Below are 27102 nucleotides of genomic sequence, written 5' to 3' on the forward strand. Positions count from 1 at the left end.
GAGAGATGTAGTTAACATCACACTCTTTGCCTTATGCATTGTGTTGTGCCAATAGTACACCTAATGCTATATTTGTTGTTGATATATAGAGTAGTAGAGGCTAACTTGGATCTGGTGGAATCAACAATGGTATATTCATGAGATAATATTTAAGCATTTGGAATGCTTGTTGGCATCTGGTATCCCATTGAAAGCAGATGTTCTTGTGTAGCAGGTGTGTAAAGGGGTGACACTTATCTACCAGTTGTGCAATGAATCTTCGGATGGATTGAAGTCATCCTTGTAATGTCCTTAGCTGACTGATGTTCTTCGGAGGTTGCATGTCCATGATTTCTTAGACCTTTGTTGGATCGACCTTAATGCCTTTGCTTGAGACAATGTATCCTAGAAGCTTCCCTGAGGTTACTCCAAAGACACACTTCTTTAGGTTGATTCAAACATGATATTGTTCCAGTCTGTCAAAGATTTTCTCTAAGATGTCCAGATGACCTTCTCTTGTGAGTGATTTTGCCAATAAGTCATCAACATAATCTTCCATTATTGTACGCATCATATCATGGAAGATGGTGGTCATTGCTCGTTGATAGGTGGCTCCTGCATTCTTTAGACCGAAAGGCATTACATTCTAGTAGTATGATCCCCATGGACATGTGAAGGCCATCTTATGTTGATCCTCTGGTGCGATCTTTATCTGGTTGTACCCTAAAAATCCATCCATGAGTGAAAGCATGGCATGTCCCGTTGTTAGGTCCACTATTATGTCGATGTTTGGTAGGGGGAAGTCATCTTTAGGACATGCTTTGTTCAGATCTCTAAAGTCGGTATAGATACAGATGCCCCCATTTGGTTTGCGAACAGGTACAATGTTGGATATCCAATCTGCATAATCAATTGGTCTAATAAAACCAACATCTAGGAGTTTTTAAGTTTTGAGCTTTGACTAGTACCGCGATCTGAGGATGCATCTTGTGAAGGTTCTGCTTGACAGGTTTGGCTCCTTCTGCTATGGTGAGGTGATGCATGACTAAACCAGGATCAAGCCCAAGCATGTCTGCATATGACCATACAAATTTAATCTAGTGCTTCTGGAAGAATTTAACAAACTTAGGTTGTTCCTCTAGAGTTAAAAGAGATGCCAGATGTATGTGGTGAGGTGTTTCAAGAGTCCCCACGTTGTATTTTTTTGTCTCTTTAATGAGAATTATTGATCATTCTTGTTGTGCACTAGAGGGGAGAATGTCAAACCTTTCATCCTGAGGCACCTCAAAGAGGTTTTCACCATTGGATACACTCTTTCTTTTTACTTTTGTGGGATCAAATAGTGTCGCAGTGTGGTTTTCACTAGAAGATCCATGTTTTATTGTTATATTTTTGCAACTGAAAGGTTTGGCATCCCCCCAAAGTATGTTGCACTATTAAGTTCAATGGCGAATCCAACTTTGTGATCCCCACTTGGTATGTTATCCTGTAGTTCCAAAAAGTCAATGATCGCCTCATCATTTTGGAAATGCTCAAGACATGGGGGATTAGGTTGGTTCCATTCGATGAGTTCAGGATGGATAATGGGCATTACCTCATCGATTAGGTTAAGTTCATTAGATGTTTCAGTGAGGGTTAAGATGTTGTGGTGAAGGTCGTTGATGGTACTCTCCCTGTCAGAATCAAGCGTAGGATGCGTCGTAGGGTCTGTGGAAGGTGTTTCCAATTTAGGAACCCAAGAAGTCTTTATCTCTGCTTCTCCGTAAACAGGGATGTCCTTGTGAGGGGGAGGGCGTGATGCATCTTGCTCATCCAAAGTATTAAGCTGTATGGAATCAAATTCCCACTCATGCGAATCGATCTCTGAGTCACTTTCCAGTATCCGATTACTATACCATACTGAGATGTCCTTTGAGTTAAACATTGCAGGTGTGATCGGTTGATGTGTCGTTGTAGGTGAAATGATTGGTGCTGCAGGAAGGATTATGGGGATCAATGAATCCGATACAGGGAGTATCGGTAGTGTTGACTCTGCTGCTTCTGCTGGAATTGCTGGTGTCGTAGATACTGCTGGGAATTCTGATATAGTTGTTGCTGCTGAGGGTGCTATTGATGTTATTATTGCTGCTGATGGGATCGTTGGTTTTATTGGTGGGATGATGGGTGTTGTAGATGGTTTTGCTAAGATTTTTAGCCTCAATGGGGCAGTTGTTATGGTGTTTGATGTGGCTTTTATAATCAAAGGTGACCTTTTTGTAATAGGACAATATAGTGGTTTGTTGGGTTTCCCTTTGAATCTGAGCTTAGGAAGGATCTCCTTTTGAAAGCCTAGGCCAGTGTTATCTTTGGGCTTTAATTTTGGCTATAGTGGTTCATGTCTTCCTTGCTTGCAAGGTCCCGAAGCACTTTGACCATCATAACCCGTTCTTTGCATAATGAGAAGGCCTTTCCCATATTGATCTGTGGGAAGCTTAGCTTGTGGGATTTCTGTGGTGATAGGATCTTTATAGATCCATTCTGCTAAGTCTTCATCTCTAGTCTCTTCCTCTTGACTCATTCCAAGGATGAACGGTGTCAAAGTACATGCTGGCTTGAGCAGTGGTTGTTGAAGTAACCGTTGAGGTTTACCATGAGCTCTAGGGGAAGTAGGCATTTGTCCTACACAAAAGAGTTGGCTCAAATTGTACTCCCTGGGACCTTCCTCTACTATTTTCATCTTGAGCTTCTCTTGCTTGAGTATAGTGGTGTTTGAACTAGAAAGGGAGGCTAGACTTACGTATGATGTGGATGAGATGGCTTCTCTATTGTTGGGAACGGTAAGCTCTGGTTGATGACTGATATTATGACAATATGCAAAGAGATTTGCATCTCCCAGGATTGCGATTTCTACACCATTATGCGGGAACTTGATACACTAATGGTAGGTGGATGGAATGACTTGCATGGCGTGTATCCAAGGTCTTCCTAATAATAAATTATATGGCAGAGGAAGGTCCAGAACTTGACAGATGATGTGTTTCACTACAGGACCCACTCGTATTGGTAGTACAACAACTCCTTTGGATGAATGCTCTGCATCATTATACGCTTTGATTGTTATCTTTTTGCGGGGATCCGCTGATTCAATTGCATATCCCAAAGCTGTGACTAATTGTAGTGTATAGACATTCAGGTCTGCTCCATTATGAATCAAGACTCTCTTGATCCTATGTTGGTTGATAAACCCTTCAATGTGGAGTGAGGCGTTGTGAGGTTGTTGGAAGGATGAGTTGTCACTTTCAGAGAAAGTGAAACAAGGTGATGATCTTAGGTTTCCAACCATAGCTTGGAAGTGATTTGTATTTAGGTTTGTAGGGATTGATGCCTCTTGGAGAGCTTGATCCAAGATTGTTTTATGAGATGGAGATAGGCGCAATAGCTCTAAGATAGATATCGGTGCGGGCGTTTTGTCTAATTGGTCCACAAGGTTATACTGCTTTGGGATAGATGTGGTGCCTTGTGGAGCTGCTTTTATGGTAATCTTGACATGACGTGTAACAACATTGCAAGTGGAGCTTGGATTTTTTATGGTAATAGTTGCAATTTTTTCACTGGCATAATACAAGTGATTCACAATGTAATTATACGTGGCTTGCGTATATTCAATGGTATCTGTGCTTCGCCCTGAAGTGGAAGGACCCCTTTGATCTTGTGATGGAAGTGGATTTTTAAACATGAGATGATCATTGTTTGTTGTCTTTGGGTCATGTCCTTCGACTTCGATTTCACCTCGGTCAATAAGATCTTGAATAAGATCCTTCAATCTATGCCAATTGCTTGTCTTATGTCCTTTTCCTTGATGGAAATCGCAATGTTCAGTATCCCTCCACCATGAAGGTTTGACTTGAGGTTCATAATTTGATGTTTTGGGTAAGGTCACCAGATTTTGAGAAACCAATTGGCGTAACACTGTTTCAATGGGTTCCCCTAAGGGAGTGTATGTTTGTTTTGGTTTAAAATTTTGTTGACATTGTGTGGGTTCCTCTTGAGATGTGTTGCGGCCTTGATTTGGAGGAGCAACTGTATTATTCTTGGGTGGGGGGTTCTGTCCTACAAATCGAACCACAGGTTGTGCACTTTTGATAGTTCTTGCATCCACAACCCCGTCATTGATGATGCTTTGTTTTTGTTCCAGAAGTTAGGCTTGTCACTATTGAAGCGCAGGCGAGGGCCATCCTTTGGCTCATTGTAGATTTTGATCAGCCCTTTTTTGATGAGAGCCCGCTCACATTTTAAACCCTTGTTGATCATGTCATTGAAAGAGTCTGTGTCTTTTACGTCTAGGTGAAATTCCATTTCTTCATTTAAGTTGGAAATAAATATTTCCACTAGTTTTTGTTCGGGTAACTGAAGAGAACGTCTGCTAGACATTTGACGTCATCGTTGCAAAAAGACTGAAAATATCTCACCTAGTTTTTGTTTAGTGTTACATAGATCAGCCACTGTGATATCGTGTTCAATGTTGTGTGAGTAATGTGCCAGGAACTTTTGGATAAGTTCTTCAAATGTCCTAATGCCACCTGGTAATCGGGAAAACCATGATGTGGTTTTTCCTCCCAAGCTTTGGGGAAAAAGTCGCATTAGGTATGTGTCCTCGTATGCCACTTTGAGGCAAGCGGAATGGAATTCTCTAACATGATCATGAGGATCTCCTTTTCCTTGGTATTTTTCAAACTTGGGTGTTTCAAACCCTCACGGAAAAGGTGGCATATGAAGATTCCTATCAAAGGGATAGGGGAAAATGCCATTGAGTGAAAATTGATTAGTTTTTACACCACTATGAAGTTGTTGGGCGAGATTTTTGACTTGTTGCCGCAACATGTCCATTTCATTTGGAGGAGGAGGTGGTGGGGGATTACCTTGTGGAAGGTTATATCTGATGTGATCTCGACCTCTTTCATCCTCATTACGACTTTGGCATTCTGATGCTTGTCTTATTTGTGCAACATCAAAGTCAGAGGGTAGTTTAGCCCCCTCTTGAGCAATTCTTAAAAAGTGAGCATCAGCATTGCTCCTGGGTATTTCATCAAAAAGTCTATTAAAGAGAGGGTTGTGTTGCACCATTTCTATCGCTGCAAGAGTAGGAGTACTTGGGTTGTCATCATTTATGTTTCCTCCAAGGGATTCTTGGAATTCATTGATATTTTCCTCCTCTTCCTCTTCAATTTCTTGTTGTCTAGACCTGGACCTGATATGAGCCATTTTATTTATAAGTTTTTATTGAAGCTTGATGAAAATGATGATGAGTTGGTGATGAAATGAAAGATTGATGTTTGGTGAAGTGTTTTGCATATGAATCTCTAGCACTTGAAGGTAGATGTTACCAAAGTTTGTTTCTTGAATTGCTTGTTGTGTTTGATTGAGAAAGTTTGATGTGATAAGGTTTAGAGAGATCTGAGATGTGTTACAGACTCAACTACCTAGTAATGAGAGGATTCACTCATAGACTAGTTTTAACTTGTGTAGAAATGCCTCTTAGGATGAGTTTATCCTAGATGTAGAGACACTCTAAAAGTGATGTGTTTGTGTTTGATTCAAGCAATATTGAAAATAGAACTTAGGACAAAAACCTTTTGATGTTTTGAGAGTTGGAATGAATTTCATGAGATATGAATATGATAATGGATGAGATGTTCAACTTCAATAGAAACTTTTGTGTTACAAAAGGAACAAATTCTTCCTCTTCTTATTCAGGGGTTGGCGATTCTACCCTAGCTGAGCTATATGTGATACAAATGTTTGAAAAGAAGTCAGGGTTGATCTTGCCTCCTTTGTTTTTGTGATAACTCAAAGCTCTATATTGCATAAAAGCTATGTGGTTCAATGACTCTTGATCAAATTCGTTTGATTTCCCTAGAAGATAAAGACGCCTGTGACGCAAGAAGGCTCTATGAGAGACAAAGATTTGTCTATTAAGATAGAAGAATTTCCTCCTTTTGATTAAAGCCTTTGAGCTAAATGGTCTTTTTTTCAAGTTTACATATTGATGAAGATTCTTCTTTCTCAAGATGTGAAGAATGGTCATATAGTTTGATACTCTTGCTCTTTGTTTTTTATTTTTGTTTTTCTGAAAATGTTTGTGTTGGATGAATACTTGTTTTGGAATTGGATTTATGATGTTTCTTTGACAAAAAAACAAAGCAAGCACACAAACACAAGAATGTTGCCTCAAAAAGCACAAATAAGTATGGGTCTAGATCAACCCAATCTTTTGAACTTTTTATGACCCTTTCCTTCAAATGTATTTTAGGTGTTTTCCAAAGCCCGAAGTTGGCTCAATTTGCACTGGTCTTGACTCAAAAAATGAAAACACTTCAAACACTCTTTATCCCTAAGGTCAAATGGCCAATTGCGATATTTTCAGCCCACATCTTGATATTTCTTTGACTTTGGTACTACATACCTTATGAATCCCACCGGGCAGGTAAGGATGTGATATACTAAGTCTTGCATGAGCATAACAAATAGATGATCCCTATGATGGGGGAGTCACCACTTTTATTGGGCTACAAGTAACCTTTCAAAAAGCTATGTTTCTACTCAAGGAAATATGTATGGTGAGTATCTTGGGAGCAAAACCTTCTATGCTCTTGCACTGAATTTATCACAAATATCCTCAATCAATAGAACGAGTGGGTTTCTATTTAAAGGTGTTTAGTAATTTTTGATGTTTTTGGACATAAGTTCATTTTGCAGTGACTCACTTAAGAGCCTTGTAACTTGTGGTGGGGCCCATTTGTCCTTTCAGCAAGTTACATTGTAGGAACAGCTATACCCAAGGCTACAGTTTTCGCTCTCACCTGATTTCTATAGCGGCTCAAAAGATTTACCGTGCAAGGTCGTTCCCAAAAGTGATGTGTCTCTTGGCAGGCCTCTCTTAAAAAGATAAAAAAAATTGAGTGCTACTAACACTTTTCTCTTGCACCTAGGACCACGAAAGCCAAGGAAGAGGATAGTGTATGTTAGAAGTAGGACCACTTGACAAGCTCTTTTTGCACAAGTGTGCCAAGCACAAAATACACTTGTTCTTTTTAACTTGTCATTGCAATGATGTTCTATCTAATTGGAGATGTTGCTCCAACAACCATGATGTTCTTTTTAACTTCAAAGGCAATATCTTTGAGTAAACTAGAATTTGAAATCCTGGTCAACTTAATAAAAAACATGTTTGCATGAAGTAAAATCGTTTTGCAACAAAAAAAAATAACACAAATTGATTGTTCTTTTTACTTGCACAAAATCGAAGTGCTGATTGTGAGTTTTCCTTAAGTTTGATGCAATAAAATGAGATTTGTCTTGTTTTAAGCACCAAATAAATGTGAATCCTAACTTGCAAGAAATAAAGGTTTGTTTTGTTGATTTTAAGCACCAAAACGAAATTTGAATCCTAACTTGCAAGAAATAAAGTTTGTGTTGTGATTTTTAAAGCACCAAAAGAAGTATTTTTGATTGTTAAGTACAAAAAGGGGGTTAGTTTAAAACCTGCACACGAAACGAACAGTTAGAAAAATCCGAAAATATGGTGAGCTTCCACAAGCCTAAAAAAAAATATTATTGGTTACAAGGCCTTTCTTTTACAACGTTCTATTACAATAGCGCTACTCTGTGTGACAACAAAAGCGCTACTTAACACAAACGCGCTAAAGTATAGACAAATGCGCTAAACTAAAAAAAATTAAATAGCAATACAAGTGCGCTACAACATGGACAAAAGCGCTAATATACTGACGATAGCGCTAAATTTGAGACAATAGCGCTAAAATATCAAATTGCAATAGCGCTGAAGCACGAACAAAAGCGCCAAAGCGCGACCTATGTGTCAAGCTAAACAGTTTAAAAGTTAGTTTTATAAAAAAAATATTGTTGGGTTCATGTCGGGTTCACCAAATGATGCTTTGCAAAATGGACAACGTTAGACTAAAGCCTGTGGTTGTATAACACACAAAAACACAGGAAACAAAGAGAGATGTTACTGTTAATCAACCAAAGACATATCTAAGCAGGCATATCAAAAGAGACACTAAAAACATGACAAAATATTTAACTATGGAAGTAAATACAACAAGGCATCTTCAAATGCCTTCTACCATGGTCTTAGCTCCTTTTCCCTTGTTCCTCTCCTCTCCAAGTAACAAATTAATGTATCTCTCAATAGCTTTTTGCACTATGGATGTCTTATGGAGATTCAAGATTGAAAATGCTTATAAACTTATGCTATGCAAGTGAAAAAAAGGCTAAATATGAGATGCTATGAAATGAACTAAGATTTATTTTAGTCCAAAATGACAATATATTAGATTTATGCTAAATGCTCTCTCTAAAATTCACTATAGATTAAATGCATACAAGTTTTTAGGATCTGGATTATGAAGAAATGGGCTCTATTTATAGAGAAAATGGAGCAATGGATGGTTGAGATTGAGTAATCTCAACAAGGGTCGGGATTGAATGATATTAAATCCATGTGAGGGTTTTCAACCCAATCCCATGTTGACAAGTGTCAACATGAGATGGGTTGAGAGGAGAGGGAATAAGCATTAAATGCTTGACATGACTTGAGAGTTAACTTGGGAGTTAAGGTCAAGGTTGGGTTGAGTGAATAAATTCATTATTCAAAGAATAATGCTTTTATCCAATGGATAAACTCTTGTGCAAAGGTTAAAGGGATAACCATGGTCAAAGCAATAAATTCTTGAGGAGACACATGAGTCACATGAGGGTTGAGTTAGGGGTTAACCATAAATGGTCATGTAAGAGCCATAAGTGGTTTGGAAGACTTTAGAGGTTAATTTGTTGAACACACAAAGCATTTAATGCTTTTCAAAGACTTTGAAGTCTTTGAGAAGTGACTCCAAGTTGCTTAGGAATGTGACAATAATTAGGGGATGGATTAAGCTAATTAGGAAGGGTTTAGAAGAATCTAGAAGGGGGTTAGGATTGCAAGTGGGTTTGGTGGGTGAGGGAAAATAGGATTTTAATTAAAATAAAATTAATTTATTTCAACTTGTGGTTGCAACTTGCATTTGTAGGAAAATGCAAGTGGGGGGAAATAAATGATTTAAATAAATATTTTATTTAATTTATTTAAAAGAAGAAAGGGGATTAAATTAAATAAATAAGATTAAGCTAATTAGGAAGGGTTTAGAAGAATCTAGAAGGGAGTTAGGATTGCAAGTGGGTTTGGTGGGTGAGGGAAAATAGGATTTTAATTAAAATAAAATTAATTTATTTCAACTTGTGGTTGCAACTTGCATTTGTAGGAAAATGCAAGTGGGGGGAAATAAATGATTTAAATAAATGTTTTATTTAATTTATTTAAAAGAAGAAAGGGGATTAAATTAAATAAATAAGATTTATTTATTTAATTGATTGTGAATTTGGTTTTAATGAATTAATTAAAATAAATTGAATAATTTATTTAATTAATAGAAGAATGTTTGAAGAGGAATTAATTAAATATTAATTTAATTAACTGATGGCTAATGGATTTTTAATCAAATAAATAACAAATATTCATTTAATTAAAATGGACAAATTTATGTGACTACAATTGGTATTAGAGCAGTGTATTTCAGTCTTTTGGTATGAGACCTCATATTCGAATGGGAGTAATGGCAGAAGAAGACAAGTTTAGGGTTGAAAATTTTAAGGGCCAAAACTATTAGCTATGCAAGATGCGAATGGAATATTATCTATATCAAAATGATCTTTTCTTACCTTTGAGTTGAAAAACAAAGAATCCATGAACATGACAAAGCCAAAATGGGAGAAACTTGATAGAAAGGTACTAGGAATGATATGGTTATGTCTAGTAGTGTCAGTGGATTTCAACATATCAAAAGAAACAAAAATAATGGATCTAATGTCGACATTGGATAAACTGTATAAAAAAACTCTCAACTTTTAACAAGGTATTCCTTGTGAAATGTTTATTTAATATAAAATATCAGAAGGTGGTTTTATTATTGATCATTTAAATGAGTTTAACATAATCACTAGTTAATTAAGTCTTGTAAATTTTCCTAGTTGATAGATTGTTGTAATGATATAACTCAAGTATGTTTTGCAAATTTCTCTTTCAATGGCTTAGGAGATTGTACCATATTTCTTTGCAGTTGAAGATATGATCCTGCAGTTTGGAACTAAGGAAAAGGAGGATGTTTAATTTCATGAATCTCATTCTAGGTTACAAAAGTAAATACAACCATTTCTAGGGTGTGTTGAGTTAAGACAGTTTTGGCGTTTATTGGGATGGGTCAAAGGAATGCTCATCACCTCTTTGCATTTCATTGTTTGCTCTTACAGTTTGGAGTATCTGATCATAATATATGTATCTTACCTCTCTTCAAGTTTTTGGTGTTCAAATGTACTGCAAGCTTGAATTCAATTGTTATATCTCTTAATTGTGCTACCTAGCATGCATGTGATGACTAATTTCAATATTTTTGGGTTTACTGGCTAGCTAAATTGAACATGACAATGTGAAAGAAGTGTATAAAAATAATATTGATAATCATATGGCTCTCTCTTGTGCTTTGCCTTGTGGTTCCTAATCTTTCTAGAACTATTAGTTGACTAGAATGGACATTTGGTAGGTTAAGTGATTGTTTGGCCAACCTAGTATATTTGCACCAATGCTCTATGTTTTGTGCCAATATGAAGAGGCGTGCTAAGATTAATTGGTTCCAATCTATCTCTTGACTTGGTTTGCATTTGCTTCACTTTCACTACGTAAATTCCTAGGGATGACCTCCTTGTGAGATGCACATTTCATCTCAACTGACTTAGAGAATGTGTGACACTATTTTGATGGTTTTCAAGAATGGAGATGTGTTCTAAGTTGAATTAGGTCCAATTTATCCTTTGAATAAAATTGTAGTTGTTCTCCTTTCTCCACTGATGTTGTTCGGAGCCAACCTCTTTTATTTTGCATGTTTCATCATACTTGCTTGACTTGGAGAACATTGTTGATGCTTGTGGGGGATCTATAATTGAAAGTTAAAATTATTTGCAAGGTTGTTGGTGTTCTATGGCAATTGTGAAGTGTGCATAGAAATTTTGTACATGCATACTAGAAGTAGTGAGTTGAAGGAATCTACATTTGGATTAGTCTATAAGTTTTCTAGAGGTAATGAGTCAAAGACAACTAATGGTGCAGAAATTTTGTGGTGGGAATTCATCAATCATTCATTATACTCTGAGGTTGAAGCCTCTTTTGTAAGTGTTGTATTTTTTAAGGACTAGTGAACTTCCTTTGGTTGCAACCATAAAATTAATATTCAGGAAGTTGTAGCTTCCTTGGGTTGTAGCCTTAAAACAAAGTTCTAAATCTATTTATATTTTTATGAGGTTGGATTTGGATAGTACCTCCAAGTAGCTTGCTCACCATGGGTTTTCCCTTATTGGGTTTTTCATGTAAATATAGTGTCTTCATGTGCAATGGTGTTGAATGATCCATTCTTTCTTTCATTCATTTTTGTTGATCTACTTTAAGAAGTATTATGTTTTAGTGGTGCTGAAGCGTTAAAGATTTGATTGAATACTGATTCACACCCCCCCCCCCCCCACCTCTTTCAATATTTTGATGTGTCTAACAAAAATAAAGGAGTTTGTATGCAGGGGATAGCAAGACCTTTATCAAAGTTTCAATGTGCCACCAAAAGTAAATAATTTCACCTCTAGATGACGGGTAAGTGCACCAAGATGTGGGACCAAAAAATTGATCATAGAGTGTGATCTGAAACGTTGATGCAAAAAATTCTTTACACAATCAAATTCCAGAAATAACTACATTAATTTTCTATGGATTGTGGAATCTTGGTATCAATAAAAAAAGTTTGCCCAAACAAATCCATTTGGCATGCAGCAAATAGGGCACTCACCATATTTGGCATGCACAAATAGGTTTGCCATGTCGAACCTAAAGTTTGGTCACACCAAATTTGGTGTTAGCCAAATGGAAGTGCATTCTAAAAAGTACATTTCTATGTCTAGCATTGGCAAATTGTCTTTCTCTTTCACTCTCTCTCTCCCAACATAAATATATACATGAAATATAAAATTTAAGTATAAGTCACATTTCAATATGTCTTTGTATTTCTTAAAGTTATATTTGATGTATATTGGCAGGATGTTTGAGAGTGGTTTTAGATCTCTAGGAGTTATAATGTATATTCTAGGTTTTAGACAATCATTTAAATTTTCAGGCTTAGTCAAATTTCAGTAATCAGCATGCTTCTATCAGTATTCTCTCACTCTCTATGCCATTGTCTATATCTCCCCCAAACACTAAACCTATATATCTCTCTCTATCACTCTTCCTTTGTCTCATTTCTACCTCTCTCTATCTCACTCTCTCCTCTCAACTCCAAGATCTAACACTACCTCTCTTTCCTACCCTTCTCTCTCTCTCTCTCTCTCTCTCTCTCTCTCTCTCTCTCTCTCTCTCTCTCTCTCTCTCTCTCTCTCTCTCTCTCTCTCTCTCTCTCTCTCTCTCTCTCTCTCTCTCTCTCTCTCTCTCTCTCTACACAACTACCCCTCACTACCTTTATTTTTGTAGGTATCCCCCACCTTCTCTCCCTTTATACCTCACCTTCATTCCTTACCTCCATCATTATCCCTTCTTCCCTCACTCTCTCTTCTTCTCTCTCCCTCTTTTATTGTTTCTCTCCCTCTCTCTCCATTCTCTTGATCACTACACCTCCCACCCACCCTCTATCTCTCCCCATCCATAGGTTTCTCCTTCCCTCTATCCTTACCTCTCTACCTCTCCATCCCTATCTCATTACCCACCTCTCTCCCCAAGTCTCTCACCCCTCTCTCCCTAGGCTCTAGGTTGCTTACCTCTAGACAAAGAGATCCCAAGTGAGAGAGAGAGAGAGAGAGGGAGGGAAAGAGAGGGAGAGACCTAGGAGATAGAGTGAGAGGGGTAGATGGAAAGAGAGGGAGAGACTAGAGAGAGAGGAAAGGATGGAAAGAGAGGGAGAGACCAAAGAGATAGGTTGATGGAAAGAGAGGGATATACTAGGGAGAGAGTTGAGAGAGCCTAAGTGAGAGAGAGAGAGAGAGGGGGGGGGATGGAAAGAGAGGGAGACACAAGAGAGAGAGTGAGGGGGATGGAAAGAGAGGGAGACACAAGAGAGAGGGAGAGAGAGAGAGAGAGAGAGAGAGAGAGAGAGAGAGAGAGAGAGAGAGAGAGGGATGAAAAGAGAGGAAGATACCAAAGAGAGAGAAAGTGAGAGAGATGGAGGGAGAAAGGGAGGGTTTGATGGAAAGAAAGGGATACCAGAGAGAGAGAGAGAGAAGCAGAGGAGCCCAAGAGAGAGAGGGGGGTTTGAGGGGTTGAGGGAGGGAGTGAGAGTGAGTGAGAAAGAGAGGTTGATGGAAAGAGAGGGAGAGATCGCAAGTGTGTGTGTGTGTGTGTGTGTGTGTGAGAGAGAGAGAGAGAGGGAGGAAGGTGGTGGTTGAGGGAGAGACTAGATAGAGAGATCCCAAGTGCAAGAGAGGGTGGGAGTAAGGAAAAGAGAGGAAGAGACTTGAGAGTGAGAGAGAGAGAGAGGGTGGGTTGAGGGAAAGAGAGGTAGAGATTAGAGAGAGAGTGGGGGGGAGGGGAGGAAGGTAGGGGTTGAGGGAGAGAGGGGATGGGGAACACAAGGAAAGAGAGGGAGAGGTCATAGAGAGAATTATTATATGAGCGTGTTGATTACTGACATTTAACTCTAAAATTTATATGATATTCTAAAAACTACAATGGGTGAACTCACAAAGCTGGTTCCCACTTTTTGGTACATCCTAATTTTTGCTGAAATCATACATTTTTTGGAAAATATAATTATTTAAGCTTTAAGAGGTCCCATTTGAAGTAATTAATTGAAGAGAGTTAGATCAAAGGCTCTTAGATCAAAATTTCTTGGATAGAATCTCTCTACTTCTAAATCATACTTGCAATGGAGTCTCCTTTGCATCTATCAAATGCTGATAAAAAACCAATTTTACATTAGCTTTTGAGGGGTCAAACGAATTCATTTAAAAGTTTTGTTTTCTTAAGGATTTAGTCCTTATTATAAGCTTTCCAAATCATATAATGTTTAATATATTTAAGTTTATTAATGTATTTTTATTTTATTTTTTATGAATGTAGGTTTTTCACCGAACATGAACTTCTTTGTTCAATGCATTGGGAAAAATAGCAAACTAATTCAAAAAAATTCTGAAAAATATCTATGCCCTAGGTATTGATGTCTTCTTTCTAACAAAAAAAATAAAACTTAATTTTCATAAATATAGAGCAAGTTATGTGTTCAAACGTACACCTATATCCAAATTATAATTAGTCGGACTTCAAAACTTAATAAAATAAAAAATATTCAACATATCACTATCAAACCAACTGCATGCCCTGGGTATTGATGTTACAAACCAAAATTTAAAAGAGATAAGTTTTTATCATTTATAGAAAAAAATTTATATGTTTCGGGATGCACATCACTCTTAAAAAATGTTGTTTCCTGTAAAAAACTACTTTTGAGGGAGATGGAAAAATCAATAAAATTTTATTCAAAAAAATTTGAAAAAAATATATTTAGAATCTACAAAAAGGATGTTACAAATCACTAGTTTACATCATCTTCAAATTCTTAACGATTTAAAAGTTATAGGTGTCGGAAAGTGAAGGTTTTTTGCAAAATGTTCATCTAAGTGTCAAAGTTGGTCAAAAAGTGGAAACCAGTATTGTGAGTTCACCCCAATCTACATTATAACTCCTAGAGATCTAAAACCACTCTCAAACATCCTGCCAATATATGCATAAAATATAACTTCAAGTATTTCCTTTCTTATACTTAAATGTTATATTTTATGTATATATTGCACTAACCAATAGATGTAGGAAAAGAGAGATTGAAAAATTGTTAATGCAATACATTTGGCATGTGCCAAACTTAAAAATTATATTTTTTGAATTTAGCATGTGCCAAAGTAACTACCTTGGGCTTGGATTTTCCCTAGGCATCCAACCCAAAGGCTTGGACATCCTTCTCAGGCTTGAGACATGTTTTTCTACAAAAGAAAAAATTTCTCAATTTTTTGTTTGCACTCTACGTTAGGTTTGCACGTGTTTCAATACAAATAAAAATAAACACCATGACAATATTAAGTTCTCTCTTAGCTATCCAACCATACAATTCTTTTCACATTTTGATTATGTTAAGGTCTTCATCTCTAATTTATTTTGTTGGTGTGTTTGTTTTGTCAAAAACCAACATGTCGTATTTTGGGCATAGATTTTTACTTGTTTATCGAATTTTTAAAGAAAATACATTTTTTTAAAATAGACTCCATTCTGCACAATTTTTTAAAACATATTGATTTTTTATTAGTTTTCACAAATTTTAGGGGGGAGCACGCTCAAATTTATGTTTTTCAGGATGTGTCCACTTCAAAAATTAGTTTACAATCATATATTCATTAAAAAATTAGCTGAAAAACTTGGCATAAACTACATGGTGTTAGCTAATTTCTCACTGGAGTGATTTTAAAATTCCAAAAAAAGTTGACTTTTTAGGGGGAGCACACCAGGTGCTATGTTTTGTTTTTCTAAAAAAAAATAGGACCACTTTGTGTGCTCCCCTTTTTTGAAACCCTTAATATCCACCATTTTTTAAATAAATTGGTGGTTTATAAAATATACTTGGATCACTACAACTCGTGTTCTTGTTGCATCTTCATTTTCTCATTGAACTTCAAACTTTGTTGATTTCAAAAAAGAAGTGGCATCTTAAGACCCCTTTTTGGTCCCTCATCTTTGCGTACTTACCCTGACTCAACATAAAAGGATGCTTACTAGGGGATGGCACAATTGATTGGAGTTCTAGTCCCCTCATGGTGGTTATTATGTAAGTATAATGACAAAATCATTGACCTCCATCTTTTAAATTGCTCTATCATCATCAGTTATTGGAGTTGGTAAACAAGGAAGCTAGGGTGCACTAGAAAACTTCAGAATGATATGATGCAACTCTTTAAAAATTGTTCATGACTACACAAAAATTATTTTAGGTATTTTTATGGATACAAATCCCCTTAACGATAATTTTCCATGTCTAGAAAGCATGAAATAGGTGAATTTTCAATTAGACTTTTGGAAGGTTTTAAGAGATAAGAAAAAAGATTAAGTTTGGTATATGTGAATTTATTAATGTTAAATAGATGCAAAAAAACCTCTCACTTTATGGGATGATGAAATAAAGAAATCTTGGAGTACACTAAAGATTCCCTTGACTTGTAGTAAAGATGCCTACCAAAAATCTTTCTAAGAAAATATGATTGGAAAAGTATATGGCCCTTCCAAGAGATAGATTAAAAATGAATTTTGATGGAGCCTCTAGAGGTAATCTCAAGAATTTATATTTTGTAAGTTCCATTTTCAAGGACGATATCATAATCCTCATTTGGGTGATTTCAAAAAAACTCTAGCAAAGATTGAATAATAAGGCAAAGCTTGAAGATCTGTATGGTCTTAAATTCGATGAGAAAAAGAGACTAAATAAAGTGAGAATTTAAGCATACTCGATGATTTGAACCGATATTAGAAAATCAAACAAAATCGACAATTTAAAATTGAAAAAATGGTTGCAAATAATTTGGTAAATTTTAGATAAATTGGAGGGGTGCACAATAACACATGTTTATCTTGAGCCAATTGACTAGTCAATCTCTTGTTAGTCAAGGAATTGAGAAAGAGGAGATAAAAATTACATCTAATCTAAGTGAGGATTGGGAGGGGGGGTAGGCGGGGGTGGTCTTCACAACATACTAGAGATTGACAACACATTTATATATGTTCGTTTGAAGACTTGGTCACCTATCATGATGATGGCTATCACATATAAATTCACAATGACAATGATGAAAAATAATATCCAATCTCATGGATGATCTTAAGATAAGGTTGAAAGAAGGAAATATGGAGCATAGATTTGTCATTGTAGGGAAACGATGTGAATGTGAGGAGGATATTTCTATGTAGATGTAGTGGAAATTTTGGGTTTCCGCCATTAGATGTATGAAAACAGCTAACTTTTACTTGGGTACCATTACATTAGGGAAAGATAGGAACTAGATAGATCTAAGCTTGATAGGTCTAAATACTAGTCAAATTCCAGGGGTGTTTAGTATGCCCTCTTCTTTCCCTTGATTTGAATTGAATTATTGAATTTGTTGAAATTAGGGTAAATGTGCTAGAATTGATATAAAAATTCGTAAACAGTAAGCTTCAATCATCAGATCGAGCCACAAAATTGGATATGAGGATTTTAAGAGGATTTGAATCTATCCCCAAAAGGAGCTCTTGATTTGTCATGACTAGTGTGGCGGTCACTCTAGTCCTCCAAACTATCTACACTCTAATGGAGGATCGATTCGTCTCTACAAATAAATCTTATCTTGAAGATCACAATTTAGTACATGTTCTTGCACACACTAGGGAAGGGAAATGGGTTGGGAATAGGGGTTTGCCTTAGGTAAAACCCTAGTTTTGGAATTAACCATGAAATAGAAATGAAATCTGATTGAATCACAATAATGGAAATGTTCTCTTTTTGAGGGAGATGTTGAATAATGATTGAAACACCAATGATATACCTCCTTGTGAAGTTTTGTTTCTCTCCACATGGTATTAGGGTTTCATGAAGTCTTCAATAACATAGAACATGAATGTCAACTCTAATGCTTGAATGAAGTTTGATTGCTTGCTTGCTTGAACTCGAATGCTTGATTGCTTGAATTGATTAATCAATATGATGGTTGGATTTAATGTGTTGTTAAAATGAGAGGGGTAGACCTCCTTTTATACTTGCCCGTTGAAAAACAAACTATTTTTCTAACATGAGCCGACACAAAGCTGGGATTCTCGCTCAAATTTAATAACTGTTAAGAGGCCCAAATTTGGTCCCTAATTGGGAGGACCAGGGTGTAGCGCCTTGGTCCTGAGGGGGGACCAAGGAATGGCACCCTTGTCCTACCTAATCAGGCACCAAAATAAAGGGGCGAGATGATTTGCAAAGTGAAATTGATGATAAATTTGCAAAGAAAGAGCATAATTAGGTCTTATTCAGGCCTCGAAGCACGAAGGCCAAGTTAAGGGCTCAAATATGGTCAAAATTGAAAGGGAGTACAATTTAGGACACTATAGTAGATTACTAGGTTATTCAAAATTTTGGCATCACTTATGAAGGTGTAATTTTATCCACAATTGATAGGATTTTATTTTACAATGACCATGTTCATGAAACTACAATCTTAGAAGATTTCATCATGACTTTCATTAACATTATAGGGAGGAAATTACATAAGAAGTTGGTGAATGTATATATATATACATATACATATATATACAACACATATATATATACATATATATATATATACACATATATATGTATATATATATTTACATATATATGTATACATATATGTATATGTATATATACACACACACACACACACACACACACACACACACACACACACACACACACACACACACACACACACACACACACACACACACACACACACACACACACACACACACACATATATATATACATATATATGTATATATGTATTTTTATATATATAGACATATATGTATATGTATATATATATATATATGTATATATATGTACATATGTACATATGTACATATGTACATATGTATGTATATATGTACATATGTACATATGTACATATGTATGTATATATGTATATATGTACATATGTATGTATATATGTATATATGTATGTATGTGTGTGTGCATATATGTATATATGTGTATATATATGTGCATATATGTATATGTATACATGTACATATATACATATACATGTACATGCTTCTGGTCCCGATGTGGGTTCACGCTCGGGCGAGTCGGCCTATATATATGTATATGTACATGTGTATATATATATATATATATATATAATATATACATGTACATGTATGTATATATACATACATACACATACATACATACATGTGTGTGTGTGTATGTATATGTATATGTGTATATGTATACATGTATATATATGTATATATGTATATGTATACATTTATATATATGTATATATGTATATATGTATACATGTACGTAGATGTATACATACATATATACATATTTGTGTATGTATATGTATATGTATATGTATATGTATATGTATATGTATAGATGTATATATATGTATATACGTATATATATGTATATACGTATATATATGTATATATGTATACGTATATGTATATGTATATATACATACACATGTATATCTATATACATATATATGTGTGTATATGTATATGTATATGTATATGTATATACATGTACATATACATACACATATATATGTATATAAATATGTGTATGTATATGTATATATACATATACATATATATATGTATGTATGTGTGTGTGCATATGTATGTATATATACGTATACACACACACACATCAAATCCTTTTGGAATAAGGAGGTATTCATGCCCATCTCCACTATGACCTATAGGCTACCACTATAAATATCAATGGAGTATTTAACATAAAAAAAAATTAAGTATAACAACCTACTTCACAAATGTCTCAAAGTCTTTTCAGCAAAGTTGTTAAAATGTGCTTTCCAAAAATTCATGGGTACGATTTTGAACCTCTTTTGCACACAAAAATATAAGAGATTGGATGAGTTGAAGGAAGGAATATTGTACTTACCAGGAAAATATAGCTAAATGAGAGAAATATAATATCTTTCCCTCACAAATGAAACTTGTAATCTCTAGAAATTAGTGGAAAGGGAGTTATCCCCATGACAGTTTTTGCATTAAAAAAAATATGGAACACAAACCCTTCAATTGTATTTTTTTGAATTATTTCTTGAATTTATATAAATTTATGCTTGAACAAATAAGTTAATATATAAAACACATTTAACATGTAAGTGATTAATAGTCGAATTATTATTACATTGATTAAGAAAGTGTGAATTTTTTATGTACATTTCTACTTTCTATATTCAAACTCAAAATATAAACATGTACCCTATGCCTTTCTTATTATTTTAAATCCTATTAGAAAGTGCACTTCCTTGTTTTAGAAGCTTCCCTCACTTTTAACCTTCATCCTTCTAAATTCAAAAATTCCTCGTCTCTAATTGAAAGTTGAGCATTGAAGTCTTCAATGGTCTCTTTTTCATTACTAAAAAGAATATTATGTAAAAGCACATGAAATGTTTTTTTTCAAGTTAGGGATACAAGATGTCAATTATTTAGCGATGAAACAAAAGATATACATTTAAAGATAGATGTAGTGAGATACACATGCATATTTAATAATTTTTTAACTTTGTGTGTGTTGGATTAATCATTTGACATGTGATACACTTAAATGAATCTTGAAAGAATGTGTCAAGATGATCATAATTATATTTCTTCTAAGAATGAGTCATACATCTATAATTACACACTTAGGAACTCATGATTATGTCACAAATGATCAACCACAAAGTTACCTTCGATGAGTCTCAACTAGAGAAATTAAAACAAAATGAAGTACAATGTGGCTTGGTCAATACTCGAATGGACATTGTACCACTTAATTTTGAGATAACATAAAACCAATCAATGTCAATTGTAGTTTTTTTCTTCATGTTGTAAGAGGAAGCTCCTTGATACCTAACTAAAACTAAAAGTAGCCTTAGATTAAAACTGTAGTTTTACAAGTATGCTCACTATAAAAGATTTTTTATGAGATTTTTGTTTAAATAAAAATTACTAATTGCTTGTATTTTGCCTTGAATGTGTATATTAGATTATTAATAGTTAATCCTATGTATTTTATATTGCTAATAGTCAATCCTTATAGACAATATCCAAATATATGAAGAAAGAAAATAATTCAAGCAGAAATAAACACAACTTTGCATTAGCTAAAAAAATTATCAATAGTTCATTGCAAACAAAGATATCAAGAGAAAACATGCAAATGCTTAGTAATTGGCTAATTAATATTAAGTAGATGAAACACTAATAGAAGATAATTAAATAGATGAAAATCACATGATTTCAAGAAGAAACGCTTTCAAACTTGTAGCTTTGATAGGCATGATTTGTCTTGATACAAAGTTTGACTAAATGTAATGTTCTTTCTATTACTTCATTAAAATTAAAAAACATATAACCACTATAACAAATATCCAATGTTACTAAAACAAATATCCTTAGCTTTAAAAAGGTGGAAAGAAAATATATTTAAAGAAAGACTAATCTTAACACAATTAATAAAATGCAATGGACCTAAAAGATCAACTTTTCCATTGCTTGGAATAGACCACTTAAAATAGTCATTGGTATATACAATTGTTACTAAAATAGCAATTGCGTACAAGTGTAATCTTGAAGTAATTTGAAGAAATCTTTTGCACTAAAACTAGTGTATCCTCTAAAATAAGGAAAACCTTATCAAGAGCATTAAAACCTAATGAATCCTTAACCAACATAGATTTGCATTTCTTGAACCAACAAGGGAAATTTTGTGAGGAGTGTGCCAATGGTTAAGCCAAAATAAATTTAGGATTAATTTGAGATTAGTTTTGGGTGGGGGCCTACGTTCTATCACAAATTATGACGCGCACTCTCCACTATGGGAGACGCTAAGTAGAGCCCCCTTCCAAGTGCAATAAAGGCTCTTTCTAGGCCATCAACCTTCTTGAACTCTGATTAACCTTGCCCAGGTAAGTATGATCAAAATATTTCCCTTTCTTCTTTATTATAGTCCCGCTTCTCCCTTATTTCCTTCTCCTCATGCATGTGGGATCAATATCATCGCCCATAAATCATGTAAACAAATTACGAGGACCATTTTCTTTATTGGACAACATAGTAGTACCAATGTAGTGTACTAATAGATCTAACTTCAAAAATTTAAATTTAAAAAAAAAAAATCATAATAATTAAAATCTTAAGAAGTCCAAAACTAAACTAATATCACAAAAACAAATGCAAAAGACTAACTTTTGGTTTAAGGGAACTTCTGGTCCCAACCACCTAAGCAGAAAATGCTTAAAGTGTGCCATTAAGCTTGACCAAAACATAGTATATCATTGAAAAAATAATTTTGAATATACTAGCAACCAAGAACAATCAAAGGAGAGAAGATGAACCAAAACATGTAGATGATAGGTAAAAAAGGTAAAAAATATGCTTTAGTAATTGCCTAGATGCTATGTAGTATCTACAAATGTATACTTTTAGGTGTATTTTATAGATCTAGATCATAACTAGCTTTATCCACCATATAGTGATTTCCAAAAACAATAAAAGAAGTCTTTGGATATGTAATTATTTCAAGTAACATGAAAAAAGGATGTCCAATGTTACTAAAACAAATATCCAGCTATTCTCAAAAGGAAAAGAGTGTTAGTAGCATTGTTTGTCATTAATGTCAATTAAAGTATGTTGTGTTTTGAGTGATGTGCTTGCAAAGAATCATTTTGATGGGTTTGCATTGTATAGAGTACATATGTGTAGATTGTTGTTGATTCAAGTTTATTTATGTTGCATCCAATTGTAGTTAATTCATGTATGCAGATCTGCATTCATTGGTTTTACTTATTGGATTTGCTAAGAGGACATAAATAGTGAAATAGTGTCAATATGTTGAACAAACTATCTGATAGTTCATACTATATATGTCACAGGGGCTAGAAAGATATCAAACCTCGTTTTGTTTTTATTGAAATAAGACAAAATTTGTATGTTGATCGTGTTTATAGGCCTTGTTTATAGACATAGACAAGTCTTTCAAGAACATAAAATTGAAAGTATTGATTACTCATAACGATAATTAATATTGATATTTGTCTCAGTGCAAAAAAAAATATAATATTTTGAAGATGCAGAACCTGAGAATGACTAATTGGGAAGCAGTTAGATATGGTTCTAATTGTGTTTAGCCAATATTTTGTTCCAAAATCATTTTTTAATAGACCTTTCTTCATGGTAAATAATATTAAATGGAAATAAAAGAAGGTTGTTGTAACCGAGGCAATAGTTATAACTAAACAGTTAAAACTATTATAATTGTTAACCAATTCAATTATGATTGTTAAACCCATGGCAAGACTGAGAGGGGGGGGAGGGGGGTAAATCAGTCTGGAATACTTCTAAACTAATCTAGTTGATATTAAACAATATTTAATAACAATACTTAAAACATCAACCATCAACACATGAACACCATATTTACATGGAAAACCCAATCAGGGAAAAACCACAATGAGAATCATACTCACAATATAAATAGAATTGATTACAAAGTTTAAGGTTTACTGCCAAGGACCAACATGAACCCGATGGACTTGCAAGACTAAGGCGCACTACCTTAGGGCAAGATACATGGACTTGCACGATTGAGGCACATTGCTTCAAGGCAAGATACAAAAGGAGTTGCCAAGAGACCCACTTTCTTTTGACAATAGAGAGAATAGCAAAACTAATATGAGAACAATCTCCTGATCATGAAATTGTCCTTGAACCTTTGTGTCAAGCAACCAACATCATGTCAAACACATTTGACATAAACCATTGTCTTACAACACTATCAATATTGAAAGATTATCATTAGAGCTCTTCACAAACTGACTTTTGCACATCTACAACACAAAATCCACCTCACATCAATTCACACACTATTCCACACTACAACTCATACATTTGCACTCCTTAAATACAAGTTAGATCATCAAAAAGCTAATTGAGGGTCGGCCACCAACAGAGTAAACATTATTACATGAAATAAGCCACCCGGACCAAAAATATTCAATGTGGTCCACTCCAGGAGAAAGAGGGGACCCAAATCCATCACAAAACATCCTTCTAAGATGAATCCATTGAGTCACACACACTAACACATCCTCCAAAGTCAACTCTAGATATAATGTGTAGATAAACGATAAAGTTCAGCAACCAGTCAACCAAAAACATCTTCCAATGCAAATTACTTAACGCAGATCTCCACACACCATGGTGAGACCCATAACTACCATCTAACATAGCTCCCAAAGCATATCCGGACCAAAAAGTATGACAAGATAAATTAATCAAATACGTTGAAAACTGAACATACAAAGCATAATCCAACACAAATCACTTCTAGAACAAAAACACCACCATAGAACTGAACTGAAATACTGCACTAACCAACTAAACATATCCACCAAATCACAACATGAGATTAAGCATATCTGGAGGCCACCAAAGACTTTTTGGACCAGTATGACAGATGCTCTCATTGTCTGAACACAACGACAAACTTTTACAATTTGCTCGAACCAGACAACATGATGATAGAGCGTATTCAGAAACTCAAAACATAACCTTCACCATCTGAAGGTAAGCAAAGCATTCAACCATCAGAGCATTAAGTACACTTTCATGCATATCAAAACTTGTCATATACTTCACAAACTCAACAACAGCACCAGTTAAAGAAACTTGCAACAATACACATAAATATTTAGACAAAACTCTATCTGGAACACCAAGTTTGACATCAATAACAACACAACTCAGATATCAATAAACAACTCGGATTTCTAACAATGATTTGGTACAAGTTTATTTCTATATATTTTGATGTTTCTTTTGAAGAAATGACTTTTTTGGGGGTGATGACTTGATTCATGAGAAAGAAAGAGATATTATTTTATATCTTTCATTTGAGAGTGGAAAGAAGAACACTTGACATATCAATCATGGTGAATGTAGTTCTTGAAGAAAATCTATAAGATCCTTCAAATGGGTGGTTTCTAAGAAACATTGATTGCGATTCCAATTCACTAGAGATCAATTCCAGATCAAATATAACTTTATTCATAGTATAACACGTCATTATTTATGAGAGCACATTCTTTTAAGGCCTATATATATATATATATATATATATATATATATATATATATATATATATATATATATATATATATATATATATATATATATATATATATATATATATATATATATATATATATATATATATATATATAGGCCTTATATATATAGGCCTTATATATATATATAAGGCCTATATATATATATATATATATATATTACTTCCAACATTATAATAGTTTCATATTAATTTCAGATCAGGTTCATATTAGTTCAAATTTGCAAGTTTATGTTGACAGTTTTCTGGAGAAGTTTTGCATGTCACACTGTTTAAGAAGTACAACATTGCACAATAGATCGAAAATTTGTAAACAATCATATTGAAAAAAAACTATTCTTATGTTTCTACTGCTGAAAATGTGGTAATAGCTAAAGTTGAAATTAGTAACATTTTTAAAATTATTTTTCCATAGTGTTGATGCTCTAGGAGAACTAAGTTGGTGCTTAGAAAGGTGAATTGTGGTTTGTTAAGGGGTTTGGTGATTCCTTGGGTTGGTGCCCTAAATGTTTGTAAATTCTCTTAACTATGAGGATGGATTAGGACAATAGATCCTAGCATCATTTCTCATCGTGGTTTTCCCATCCTAGGTTTCCATGTAGATTTTATGCATTGTCTTCATTGTGTGATTGTATTTCATTCTTGTTTCAATTTCAAGTACTTGAAGTTTTTAGATTGAAGTTTGACAAATTTCGTTAAAAGTTAAAATCATTTAGAGATCAAAAGTTTATATCTACTACTGATTCACACCCCCCCCCCTCCCCCTCCCTGCCTCTTAGTAGTGTAGAATTGTGTTCTACAAAGAGATCATGTTAGTTCGAGTCCCAAAGAGAGGGAGGGCATAAATCTATTCATTTTGAGGTAAATGAGCCAGATCTAGTAATTGAAAGATTAGGCTGCAAATCATTAGAATTACAATTCTATGGAAAGTTGAATATCAGTAGAGAATAAATTATAACAACCAAACAAAAATTGTCCTTTTTGTGAGCGTTATGAAAATGTGGAACATATCTTTGGAGATTTTTGTTGAGCTAAAAAGAAATGTGTTGCATTTTTTTACCATTCCCCTATTATATTTGACCATGTGCTAAGTTTTGAAATGGGTTGCAATTTTGGGTATTGGGTGTTCTAAGAATGTTGTTGTTGACTCAATAAGACAAACTATCTTGCTTCATATTTGGAAAAGTAGATGTTTATCTGTTTTTTCTAATCATATTACTCATCAAGAAGTAGAAATGTTACAATTTTACTATGGTGTTATGTTACATCTTCTTTCTTTGTGCTCATAGCTGAAGAAGGACACCTACAACAAATTTTTGAAAGAGATCAAATTTTAGTTCGTAGAAATGTATGCAGAAGATGTGCAATGTTCTAGACAACTCCAAAAACTCTTCAAGTTTCAAATGTAATTTAGGAATAGTTTATGCATATTCCCTTACTTTTGTACATGTTGGTTTCAGACGCTTGATTTATAGTGTATGTAATTTAGTAGCAGTTAATATATATTCCCTTGCTTATTGTACATGCTTCTTTGTACAAGATTTTGGAAACACGGACAGAGACAATAGGTGTGCAACTACAAAATATATTACTCACTTAAGACATATCCATAGCCCAAGACATTGCTATGCACAAACCCCACTATGTTCAACTAACAACTTAAAGCTCTATTATGGATTCTTCAGTTTTTAATAGCATTTTGCTATGTATTTTTAGGTTATAAAACAGGGGCCTATGAATAAGGTGTGACATGGATTTAAGCTATTGGTAGAGGTGAATTAGTTTGTTAAGAAGCATATGACAAAATTAGTAGACATGACAACGCGAATGTTAAATTGAATGACAAAATTAGTATGAAAGGATTCATTTGTAGCATGGGAACAAAAGCATGAAATGTATTTAGAGAGTATAAAATTTCATGGTGTAGGTGACAGTTCAAATGTATATCCTACACTCTAGATTCTTTGAGCCATCACACTAATTGATGTATTATATGTATGTAGCTCCCTCATAGTTGAGTGTTGAAGATATCTAGCTTTCCAAAATGAATGGGGAGTTAATTGTCATATTATGATACCTACACTTTGGG

At 34.4% G+C, this 27102-nt stretch overlaps 1 pseudogene; it reads right to left on the bottom strand.

The window, feature by feature from the left end:
• Positions 1 to 21667: 21667 nt before the first annotated feature.
• Positions 21668 to 21803, bottom strand: LOC131075605 (U1 spliceosomal RNA; annotated as a pseudogene).
• Positions 21804 to 27102: the final 5299 nt, after the last annotated feature.

Source organism: Cryptomeria japonica, chromosome 5 (genome assembly GCF_030272615.1).
Source record: "Cryptomeria japonica chromosome 5, Sugi_1.0, whole genome shotgun sequence".
Lineage (NCBI taxonomy): Eukaryota > Viridiplantae > Streptophyta > Pinopsida > Cupressales > Cupressaceae > Cryptomeria > Cryptomeria japonica.